The sequence below is a fragment of the Eurytemora carolleeae genome, unplaced genomic scaffold (assembly GCF_000591075.1).
Source record: "Eurytemora carolleeae unplaced genomic scaffold, Eaff_2.0 scaffold1385, whole genome shotgun sequence".
Taxonomy (NCBI): domain Eukaryota; kingdom Metazoa; phylum Arthropoda; class Copepoda; order Calanoida; family Temoridae; genus Eurytemora; species Eurytemora carolleeae.
This window is the reverse complement of record NW_019397273.1, coordinates 51665-64558: the sequence shown is the minus strand read 5'-3', so window position 1 is coordinate 64558 and position 12894 is coordinate 51665. Positions and strand designations below refer to the sequence as shown.

Below are 12894 nucleotides of genomic sequence, written 5' to 3'. Positions count from 1 at the left end.
AAGTTTTAAACAGATTCACATTAAAAACTTTTTCTCTGATAAGAAATCTTGTTTGTCAAGCTGCCATGCTGCAAGTGAAGAAACCATGCTTTCAAATTTTGAGTATTGTTGTACGTTATAAATGTACTGTAAATACCCAGTGTATTTCGATTTCATATTTGTTGATGGAGCCTTTTTAAATTAAAATATCTGTCAATCCAAAATATATTTTAATTGTTTTGAAATCAACTTTCCTCTAGTATAAATGCCTCGTAATGTTTTATAATATGTTTTATGGTATCACACAACTTAACAATTATATGGAAGAAGACATTCACAATCATACATTAATTGTCATGTTTCGTGGGACACCCTTTATTTTGTGCAAACTTTTAAAGCCAGATCATTTTGTGTGTCATAGAACATAAATATTTAAAAAAGTCGAATTTTTCCCGAGTTTCTTAAGATAATTAGTTGAATTCGTCGGGGAAAAATGCAACAACTCGGTTCAAAATTGAGATAGAAAAGAAACAAAAATAGAATATAAAACGGCATTCCATTTGTTTAATATTTGTAAATTGCGGTATTTTATTTTTTTAAAATTTAATTAGAATTTTAAATCAAGAGCTCGGTATAATGATTTCAGGGGTGTAAATTGTGATAGCATTATTGGACCTTGTTGCACCAAAGTTTAATTATCTGCAGTCAAGCATTTTCTTCAAAATTTTAGCAGTTCTTAGGATCCATTTAATTTTGAAGCGGATCCGGATCCAGATTCTGGATCCCTACTGGAAAAAAATGGATCCGAATCCAGGAAGCCAAAATGTGGCGGATCCATAGGATCCAGGTCATGAACATTAATTTCTAGATTTACTGATTTTTTTAACAAAAGAAGAATTTTATACTTTTTCCACTTATTTTTATGCTACAACTTGATAAACCATTCAGAGATAAGAACAAGTTTAATAATTTTTGCAGTTTTGGTTGATATTCTGCCCTTGGATCCACATATTTTTGCGGCTCTGGATCCAGGAAGCCAAAATGTTGTGGATCCAATGGATTTTAGCAATAAAATTAATAAGACAATGCTAATCCAATAACTTGACTGAAGTTTTTTTAACTTGGTTTTAATAAATGTTTAGATCATACGGATACACGGTGAAAAAGTAGAAATCGGAGAAATCAGTATAGGGCTGGGGACGATCCGACTTTTTTGAAATCGTTCCGTTCCGTTTAGAACAAGGGCCTTCAGCTAAATCGTTCCATTCTCGTTCCTTTTTTTTGTATCCTTCCGTTACGTTCCATTCCATCCCGTTCCGTTCTGTTCTTGGCTTTCTTATTTAAAGAACGGTTCCATCCCTCTTGTTCCGTTCTTAATCAAAGAACATTTCCATCCCCCCGTTCCGTTCTTAGTATAGAAAGATTACTAAAACCGGGTTACCTTAAAAAAGGGGGTGTAAAATTTGTAGATTTTTGAAAAATATTTAATTTTCATAATCAATATTTCAATAATATCAAAAAGAAATAGAAATAAATTATAGAAAACACTTTCTTTCAACCTAAATTCTCTCCCCCCCCCATTCTCCTTTTTCCCTTTTCAGCTCCCATTCCTCAAGAATGTAATGCATTAAATCCTCGCCATTCCTTTCCCCCCCCCCCTGCCGGCAAAACCAATGTATCACCTTACTTACGCTTGTACTTTTACCTAGCAACACATACTTACGCAATACTTACGCATAATTATATTCTTACCCTTTTATAACCGTATTTTTTCCCTTTTACCCCCCCCCTCCTTACTTTCCTATATAAAAATTGTGTCTAATGTCATTTGCAATAATTCTATCTTTCAATTTCGGTCACTACATACAGAGAAAATCTGAACTGGAAACACATTCCTCATCCTGATTTAAAATGCGTTCCCAACTTAGAAGGCGTTCTTGAAAATAAGAACGTGTTAACAATTTTAACTGTTCTTTTCAAGCAATTCCCGCTCCGTTCCGTTCCGTTCTTTTACTTATCGTTCCAAAATTTTTAAGAACAAGTTCTAAGCATTCGTTTTTTTCGGAACGATGGGATCGTTCTTGATCGTTCCGTTCGTTCTCAGGAAAGAACCATCGAAACCAGGAACCAGGAAAGCACTCAGCCCTAATTAGTTAATTCCTGTAACTTGAAAAATTGATGAATAGAGTAATTACACGTTGCAGGTATTTAAATTCTTTTCCAATATTTTTCCAATTTTTTTTTTTACTGGCAACGTTGGGCCCTTCAGCTTAGGGCTGGGCACGTTTCGCCTTTTTTGAAATCGTTCCGTTCCGTTCTAGAACGAGAGCCTTCAGCTAAATCTTTCCGTTCTCGTTCCTCTTTTTTTGTATCGTTCCGTTACGTTCTGTTCTGAGTAGAAGAACGGTCTTCCCGTTCCGTTCCGTTCTTGGCATTCTTATTTAAAGAACGGTTCCATCCCTCTCGTTCCGTTCTTAGTCAAAGAACGTTTCCATCCCCCCGTTCCGTTATTAGTATTGAACCATTACTAAAACCGGGTTATCAAGTCTTCACTGACTCTTATATATGAAGAGTGCCTCAGTGGTTAGGCAAGTCCCCACTGACCCTTATGTAGGAAGAGTCCTTCAGTAGTTCATCTGAGCCTCTGTTCTCTGCTGGGCTAGATGTGGTCTCAGCTAATCCTTCTATAGATAATATAACTGGTGATCTCCTGATCAATCCTAGCTATCTATCAATCTGCTACAGACCTATGATCTTCTCCTTGTATACTTGTAACTGGTGATTTATGATCATCCTAGTTCTCTGTCAATCTGCTGTAGATCTATGATCTCATACTTGCAGTTCTCACATGGTTCATATAGCTGGTGATCTTTATGATCCATCCTAGCTCTCTATCAATCTGCTCTGGATCTCTAGTTTCCACAGTATCTGCAACTTCCACAGTATCTGCAGTATCCTCCATCTCTGCAGTGTCCACAATATCTTGCAGTATCCTCAATATCCGCAGTATCCACAGTATCTGCAGCATTCCTAATATCTGCAGTATCCACAGTATCTGCAGTATTCTCCATATCTGCAGTATCCTCCATATCTGCAGTGTCCACAATATCTGCAGTATCTACAATATCTGCAGTATCCTTCATATCTGCAATAACTGCAGTATCCACATGATCTGTAGGATGCTCCGCATCTCTGTTGATCTTCCATCTACTTGATAGATCCTCATGATCTCCTTTCACCTGGATTCATTGGCCTGTATTATCTTCTGAGTCCACAGTGTTTCTAACCATAGAAACACCTGAAATATTAGAGAGTTTAGGGAGTTGAACCAGCTGTATAGAGGTGGAACTACATTGCTCTGATTCTATTATCCATTGTATAGTTCCAGCAATCCTCAGAGTCTCCAGTGTTTCTAACCATAGGAACACCTGGGATATTAGAGTGTGTAGGTAGTTGAACCAGCTGTATAGAGGTGGGACTACATCTCTCTGATTCTCTTGTCTGTTTTATAGCTTTAGTGATCTTCTGAGTCTCCAGTGTTTCTAATCATAGAAACACCTGGAATATTAGATAGTATAGGTAGTTGAACCAGCTGTATAGAGGTGGAACTACATCTCTCTGATTCCCTTGTCTGTTCTATAGCTTTAGTGATCTTCTGAGTCTCCAGTGTTTCTAATCATAGAAACACCTGGAATATTAGATTGTGTAGGTAGTTAAACCAGCTGTATAGAGGTGGAACTACATCTCTCTGATTCTTTTGTCTGTTCTACAGCTCCAGTGTTTCTAACCATAGAAACATCTGGAGTATTAGAGTGTGTGGGTAGTTGAACTAGTTGTACTGAGGTAGAACCACACTGCTCTGTTTCTATCATCTGTTCTACAGCTCCAGTTTTTCTAACCATAGAAACATCTGGAATATTAGAGTGTGTGGGTAGTTGAACTAGTTGTACTGAGGTAGAACCACACTGCTCTGCTTCTAACCTATTCATTTCATCCATTGTATCTGTCCCTTCCATGTTATCCATCTGATCTGTCATAAACCTGAGTATCAGACTCATTAATGGTTTATTGGTGTATTCTTCTGTATTCTGTATTCCTGAAGATATGATCCTGTAGATACAATCATATTAGTCCACACGTTGTAAGCCTTCTGAGAGCTGTCCATGAAGTGCCCGTCCCCCAGCCTTGTTTGAACAAACGGAGCTTGGCTCATAGGTCTGTTCTATTCAAGGATCTGGGGTGCACTGTTGAATCCTAATGAATCCGTTCAGGTTAATTCTTCTGCATTCATTAAAAGAACAAAGAGATGAAGGTGTGAGGCCAGGGGAGGGTTGTCTTACCATAAGTCATTCACACTTTCAATATTACATTAAAACGCGTTCTTGAAAATAAGAACGCGTTAACAATTTTAACCGTTCTTTTCAAACAATTCCCGTTCTTTTACTAATCATTCCAAAATTTTTAAGAACTCGTTCTAAGCGTTTTTTTTTCGGAACAATGGGATCGTTCTTGATCGTTCCGTTCGTTCTTGGGAAAGAACGATTGTTCCACCAGGAACGCGCCCAGCCCTACTTCAGTTATTACAAAATTAACGCTCTATCAGAAAAGTTTGTTCTAGAAAACCATTCATTCATTTAAAAACTATTGTTTTTTTCTAAATCTGTTGGAAAATTCGTTTGTTCAGTCAAAAAACCCGATTGAATAATTATAAATTTTGTTCATTTGTTTTAAAAAATGATCATTTTCTTATATCTCTAAATTAACCATAAATTTTGTTCGTTTGTTTTAAAAAATGATCATTTTCTTATTTCTCTAAATTAACCAAGTTGTTCTCCATTGTTCCTTTTTTTAAACGACACCATCGTACACAAATGAAATGGAATTATAATCATTTCCTTTCAAAATCTATAATTTTCTATTGCGGGTTTCTAAAAAAGTGACTTCAATAATTTTCGATTTTTTTGCAACAGGAGAAAAAGAAGAAAATTTTCACAATTCAAAACCTTGAAGATATCTTCTGATTGTTGTTCAGATAAAGTTTTAAAGGGTACATTGGTGTGAACCAGACATGCCACTCTTTCAAAAGTTGGGTCACTTGTAATTACGTCTACAATCCCTTTAAGCACTGTCTCTTTCACTGTCCCACTAAATATTATGTTGATGTGATCAAATATTAATTTTAGAAATATTGAGGGTTTTTTTTATTTTTTCATAATTTATATTATGTGTGCATAGCTTAGAGCATAGTAGTAAGGGAGCAAGTTGAAATCACCTGAGAAGAAGTTTCACTAGTCTAGTCAAGTTAAGCTACTTTTTGCTGTTTGCTAGTTCTGATCTTTGTATCTTTATACACTATAAAATGTAGTTCTTTATATGATACTAGCTGAAGTGCCCGGCGTTGCCAATGGATTTTTTTTAAATCGAATTTGTAAAAAAAATATTTTTCAAGAAAAAATATGATTCTTTTAGCTTACATTACCTCCGGGGTACTTAAGGGTTACCTCGGAAAAATTCATTCCATTCAGTCCATCTGCTTTCAAAGCTTTAAGACGCCCAGGAGGAGAAAGATATCCTGAGAATATAACCCCCCCCCCCAAAAAAAAAAATCAAACTGACCATCTGACAATATAGCTATAATCGATTTGATTTGATTTGATTTGAAAGCTCACATATATACAAATATATATGAGCGAAGAGCTTTATTATATAGATTTTTATTATTCTAGCGTGCTCGGAGATCTTTAGTTCAGTCAGAAGTTCCTTCAGATTCTATTGAGGTATAAATTAACAGCCGTCTCCCATGCCCCCCCTTCCATGCCCCTGCCCATGGCCTCCTTCCAAGTCCCCCCTTTCTCCAGGGGTGTCTATTTTTTCGAAAAATACAACCCCCCCCCCACTTCTGTTGAAAATATTTTACAATATTGTGGTTTTACCTAGGTGAGCTCTTCTCTTTGTACAGTGTAAAAAAAACATCGAAAAGTTTGGGGATGACATACAGTTTAACCCAAACCATTGGATACATCGAAAGAATTTATAAAATGTTGTATTCTAAACCTGCTGATAATGGAATGCTGCAGATATTTAAATTTTTAGTTGAATAATTATTTTAATCTCTCTAAAACTGTTTCCGCATATTTCATAGCTATTTTTTTATTTTTCAAATTACTGAGATTTAGGTAAAACAGTATAAAATCATTGCAAAATTTTCAAGACGAAATTTGAAAAGTTCTTTCGATGTCTCTTAAGGTACTGGGTTATACTGTATAAAAATGATTAAGAAAAGGGATGAAAAAAAGAGTTAAGACAGAGAAATAGAACAGGGATTGTGGAGAGAGCTAGTAGGGATACAGGAGTTAGGACGGAGAAATAGAACAGGGATGGATGAGAGAGCTGGTAGGGATACAAAAGTACGACGGAGAAATAGAACAGGGATTGTGGAGAGAGCTAGTAGGGATACATGAGTTAGGACGGAGAAATAGAACAGGGATGGATGAGAGAGCTGGTAGGGATACAAAAGTACACGGAGAAATAGAACAGGGATGGGTGAGAGAGCCAGTAGGGATACAGGAGTTGGACGGAGAAATAGAACAGGGATGGATGAGAGAGCTAGTAGGGATACAGGAGTTGGACGGAGAAATAGAACAGGGATTGATGAGAGAGCTAGTAGGGATACAGGAGTTAGGACGGAGAAATAGAACAGGGATGGATGAGAGAGCTGGTATGGATACAGGAGTTAGGACGGAGAAATAATACAGGGATTGTGGAGAGAGCTAGTAGGGATACAGGAGTTGGACGGAGAAATAGAACAGGGATGGATGAGAGAGCTAGTAGGGATACAGGAGTTAGGACAGAGAAATAAAACAGGGATTGAGGAGAGAGCTGGCATGGATACAGGAGTTAGGACAGAGAAATAGAACAGGGATGGGTGAGAGAGCTAGTAGGGATACAGGAGTTAAGACGGAGAAATAGAACAGGGATGGGTGAGAGAGCTAGTAGGGATACAAGAGTTGGACGGAGAAATAGAACAGGGATGGATGAGAGAGCTGGTAAGGAGTAAGGACGGAGAAATTTTTGAAATTTTGATCATTCCTAAACCTTCCTTGGGGTCACGCGAGGTGCCACAAAAAATTAAATCTCGTGCTATTGTTATTTTGCTTAATAGAACACTTTTTTTAACTGAAAAATATTTGGGATATTTCTATCAAAAGATCTGTTTAGATTAAAACAGAATTTAAATAAACTATTGTAATTCAGTTCTGCATTCTTAAAAAGCTTATCATAGAACTAACCATTAATAAAGTACAGAAGCTTTAAAAAATTACCTACGACAGTGTGATAAATAATTATAAAAATTATTTTGGCATAAGTTATGATATAAAGTTTTCAGAATTCAGTTTTCAGAGAAAATTTCTGCCTAAAAGCTAGCAGTGTAAACCAAACTAGTTGTAATTAAGAGTTATCTCACTTTTATAAAACTAGGCTTTTAGGGTGCTTTGCGCCCATCTTCTATTTAAATTGTGAACATGTTCTCTTTGTTTACATTTTAAAACAAAGAAGAAAAAAATTTTGCGGATTTTTAAAAAAAAAATCGCGGATTTTCAAGAATTTAAATTTGTTTATAAAATTAAAAACCTTTAAAACACATTTTTTTAATTTTTATCATTCATAAACCTTCCCTGTGGTCACATGATGTCCCACAAAAAATTTGGGCCCGATTGGTTCAGCCGTTTTGACGTTTATTGGATACAAACAGATAGACAAACAAACAGACAGACAAACCAAATTTATATTAGACTAGAAATTCAAGGCCCTTCGCGCCCTTCTTTCTAGGCTTTTGGGGCGCCTCGCACCCATCTTCTATTTAAATTGTGAACATGTTCTTTTTGTTTACATTTTAAAACAAAGAAGAAAAATTTTTTGCGGATTTAAAAAAAAAATTCGCGGATTTTCAAGAATTAAAATTTTTTTTACAAAATTAAAAACATTTAAAACACTTTTTTTTAAATTTTTATCATTCATAAACCTTCCCTGTGGTCATGTGATATCCCACAAAAAATTTGGGCCCAATCGGTTCAGCCATTTTGACGTTTATTGGATACAAACAAACAAGCAGACACCCAGACAAGCCAAATTTATATATAGATTGTTAAGTATATTGTAATTTATTTCTAGGGAGCTAATAGAACAGACGAGACTGAACCAGAGGAGATCGATCAACCATCAACCATCAACCATCAAACTATTCAACACGAAGGGGAAAATTTTATTTGTATATATGAGGGAGTGACACTAACTTTAGTATTAAACTAACTAATTATCATCGGCAGTTCAAACCTCCCTGAAAAAGATTTGAACTTCTTTTTTTCAATGGATAAATGATAAATACTAATGAACTAAATCCAGACTAATTATTTAAAAATAGTTTTTATTCAACAAAATTTTTTGCATTGCATTTTAGACACTATTTATTACAATTGAAGAATGATTTTATAATCTTATTTAAGACACTAATTGACCAAAAACATTTTTTAATGGAGCATGCACATGGTAACTTGAAAATTATGAGAGGTTTGTTTCAGAAAAGGGGGAGGGGAGCACAAATGGGGGAGTAGCAGGGATGGGAGTAGCAGGGGTGAACGTATAAAATGCCTTTTTTTGCTGAAAAATAGGTGAATTTTTTATTAACATAGGTATTTATGGTAGTTAGCAGATACTTTTCTTATAAAAGTATAAGATTTTTTTGTAAAATCTTGATAAAAAAAAAAATATTTAGCAAGAAATTCAACTTTAAAAATCTTTAAATTGCCTCTTTTTTTTCTTTAAGACTTGCTTAAGTTTTTTCCTGCTACTCCCCTCCCTGCTACTTCCCTTCCTGCTACTCCCATACCTGCTACTCCCTTCCCTGCTACTCCCCTCCCTGCTATTACTTCCCTTCCTGCTATTACTCCCCTCCCTGCTACTCAGCTCCCTGCTACTCCCCTCCCTGCTAGCAGGAAGGGAAGTAGCAGTTTTCCAATATAGTAGTTTATTTGAAAGCTTTTACAACATTATTTGCTTGAAAGGACTTTCATGTTTTTTTAAATTTTATTTTTTAAACTACATATAACAATATAAAATCATCCATTTCGTGTACATCTTTTTGACAGTGGTACTAAGAATTAGAAAAATAATTTGAGTTATTTGATTTAATATTTTGAATAATGCATGTAATACATAGTAGTAGTTAACCCTATATGTGTAAACCTGATATACCTATGCACTGCGAGTTAACATTATCTGTACCCTAATTACGTTCATTAACTTCTGAGAAAACCTATCGGTCATTATCATTCATCTACTACAATTGGGTTTAATTACATTCATTAATTTAATACCCAGAAAAAAGTTAGTTGAACATGAATTGTTGTTTCATTGAGCTTAAACATGTATTAATTGTCATGTAGAGAAGCAGAGGGTCAGCTCGAGTTTTATTTTGAAAGACAGATACTGATTAAAAGAATATAGATAGTGTTATATCTAGATTGATACAGACTGAAGTATTATTGATCGGACAAGGCGAGGTTTGAGAGCGAGTTGTATCTGTACCATAAATACAGATAGCATCATATCTGGTTTGATACATACTGAAGTATTATTGATCAGACAAGGGGGTTCAAGAGTGAGTTGTATCTATAAGATACATACTGAAGAATACAGATAGTGTCATATCTGGGTTTGATATATACTAAAGTATTATTGGTACAGACTTAAAGGGAGTGTTCGCAAAAAATGAAAGGGGTATAGGGTTAATGCGATAAAAAAGCCCTTTTGATCGCTACTAATCTTACTTCTATCTGTTGCGTCTATGAGGAGAAAATTGTTTAAAACTACTCACACCGAAGAACGTTGTGTCCATACAAATTCAAAAAGATGCATTATTCAACTCGGAACGTAAACAAATCAATTTAATTCCAAGCAAATTAACATTAAGCCTATACCCCCGTTCATTTTTCGCGAACACTCCCTTTAAGAGAACTTGTAGGATTAAGGCATTTGCTACAAGATAAAAACTTTTGCCATTCATTGATCTAAGAATATTAAAGTCGAACTCTTATAATCTTTAAATCTTCTTCATCCCATGTTTTGTAGAAATCTTTGTTAAAAAAACAAATTCTAGCCTAAGCTTTTCATAAATTATTCTCTATCAGGAAAACAGCATGATACTTTTTCCCCTGAACAAAATATTTATTAAGAAATCTTTCTGATATATTGCAATTTATATATATATAACCAATCTTAGATAGTCCCTAATTATACTAATAGCTAAATAGCAAAGATACCATAAAATCTGCTAAAGCTTTATTACAAGTAAAGATGTCTGAATTCTTTAAGTACATTGATCATTGCCCAAATGTTGCTGGACCCCTTCCGGACGATGTAACGGAAGGAGACAGTGACTGTGAATTAGAGTTAGAGGCACTGTTTATCTCTGACAGTTCCACTGAGGTAATAACTGCATCAGTAGAGATAATCACTGTCCCATCCTCAGACGACGAACCTGAGGATTAGGAAGTAAGTATTCCTGCCCTCTCTGCTGCAGAGATATCTGAGAGCTCCGGAGATGAAGGAGAAGGAGAGGCGGATGATGGGAGGGATGAACTGGATGAAATAGAGGCAGAGAAGAGGAAGTCCCAGCAGGGGGATGACAGAGCTGTTAATGAAGAGGTTCCTAGCCTGGAGGATGCCAGTGAAGAAGAGGATGAGTTCACAAGTATGTGGAGGAAACTGGGCCTGCAGCCGGACAGGGGACAGGTGAACTTGGTGAAGGAGAACAGGTGGAAGCTATGGGGCCGGATTGAGGTGATCTGGCAAGAATTACGCCTGGTAATAATGGAAGCATTTGAGAACCATGGCGGAATGCTCTACAGCGAGGAGGAGCATCAGCTCAAGCAGGAATTGGCGTTTGTCACCAATATGTCCCTCATCATGGAGCAGCGGCTGGAGCTGTTACAACTCCTTGCCATGGAAGTCGAGTTCAGACCAGAATATTAATCTACTGAAATATATAATATTGAATCAGTAAACTTAGATTAATAAATATGAACTTAGAGGGTTAATTATTGCGTTTTAAATTCTGCTGTCGACCGAATAAAACTCGGGGTTTACAACAAAAGTCAGTGGTAGTGAGGGTAGTTTTTAATTTAAATAAAATTCTTGAATAAATGTTGATAAAAAGTTTCAACTTGTCGGTGGTAGTGAGGGCAGTTTGAAATAAAAAAAAATGTTGAAAAAAATGTTGATATATAGATTTTAAATAGGGTTTCCAATGTAATAGATTATTCTCTTACATGTAAATACGTGCAGTTTCGCGTAATAATTTTCATTTCATGTAATTCTGCAGGATTACGGGTAATTGGGGAAATATCCATTTTGTGAAATTACGGCGTAACTTTGGGTAATTTCTACAACCTAATTTCGCGAAATTTTGTAATGATTACGAGTAATAAGCGAAACTATAATTACGCCTAATTACGGCCTAATTTCACATAATTTCTACAACGTAATTTCACAAAATTTCGTAATGATTACGCGTAATAAGCGAAACTATAATAACACCTAATTACGGCCTGATTATGAGTAATTTCTACGAGGTAATTTCGCGAAATTTTGTATTAATTACACGTAATTAGCAAAACTTCAATTTCAATAATTACATCTATGAAATTTTGAAGTTTAACTTTTAATTTAAATAAAACAACTAACTTACAAGGAAAATAGTGTCACGCAAGTTGAATCAGAATTTCAGCCAATACAATGTTGATGTAATTTTCACGTTCGACAACTAAAAAGTTTAACAAAGGGCCAACAACAATTTATTTTTATCAAAAAATACATAATCTATAAAATTTTTAATTTTTATCAACTTGTTAATATTTCAACCTACTTTCTCAAGCTTACCTTCCTTGTTTGAAAAAATGTCGAAATAAAATCGTCAAAATATGTTTGGCATGGTTGGNTTACTAGAAGCATCTTGTTTTTATGTCGACATTTTGACATAATTTCATGTCTTTTATTCAATGATTATGTTCTATCTGCCAGGATGATAAGCGTTTTCTCAGTTAAGCAGAGTTGACACTTGTTGGTTTCTTTTTTGTAAGGGGTTGCCAAAGATGCGATGGATCATGATATTTCAAAGGGTTTATCTCTCTCTTTAAATCCCAAACATGTTTAGAGAGTCCTGTACTGTTTTCCTGTTTACTGTTCTTGAATGACGAGTTGTGGTTGTTGTATCTTGTTTTAAAATCTGTTGATGCTAATCCTATGTATTCAGCTTTCTGATCACCAGCCTTGACAATTGCTTTGTATATCAGAGATTCTATATATATATGTACACATATATATATATATATATGTATATGTATATATATATATATAGCGATGAACTAATTCAATGGATGTAAATATATATAACTCTGTCATACCTATATTGTGATTGCATAACTACGTTGTATATAACAGCGCATAACTTGTAATAATGCTGTTAAGGACCCACTCCTAATCTAAACTGAAGAAATATATTTAGTTGATACAGAAACTTCGCTTTGATAACAGTATTGAGAGTAATTTGGTTTACCTTGAAACATACAAATTAATTGCTATTGTCCGGTTGACATAGCTAAGATTGTTGCCTTTGAATTTTGGCTTGATCTATAGATTGCTATTGTCGGGTTGACATAACAAACGAGATCGCGCCCTGTGGTAGTGGCGTTGATAGTTCAGGAGATTGTAGCCGTGTGTTGACATTGATAGTCAAGAGAATCTGAGTTGTATTTGGATAGATACTTACAAGAAATTTTTATAGAGTAGGCATTTACTACATATATATACAATAATTGTTTCCATAACAGAACCATGGATTTTGGGTACAAAGGGAGA

At 35.2% G+C, this 12894-nt stretch overlaps 1 protein-coding gene and 1 long non-coding RNA gene across 2 annotated transcripts in view; one reads left to right on the top strand and one right to left on the bottom strand.

Annotated features, from left to right (window-relative positions):
* Positions 1–12894, bottom strand: part of LOC111713190 (uncharacterized) — a 62377-nt gene that overhangs the window by 23109 nt on the left and 26374 nt on the right. The gene's annotated exons all lie outside the window — the stretch shown is intronic.
* LOC111713192 (uncharacterized) lies at positions 2083–8591 on the top strand. Its single transcript, XR_002767619.1, has 3 exons — positions 2083–2183; positions 5706–5756; positions 8152–8591. It is a non-coding gene; the product is annotated as an uncharacterized LOC111713192 (long non-coding RNA).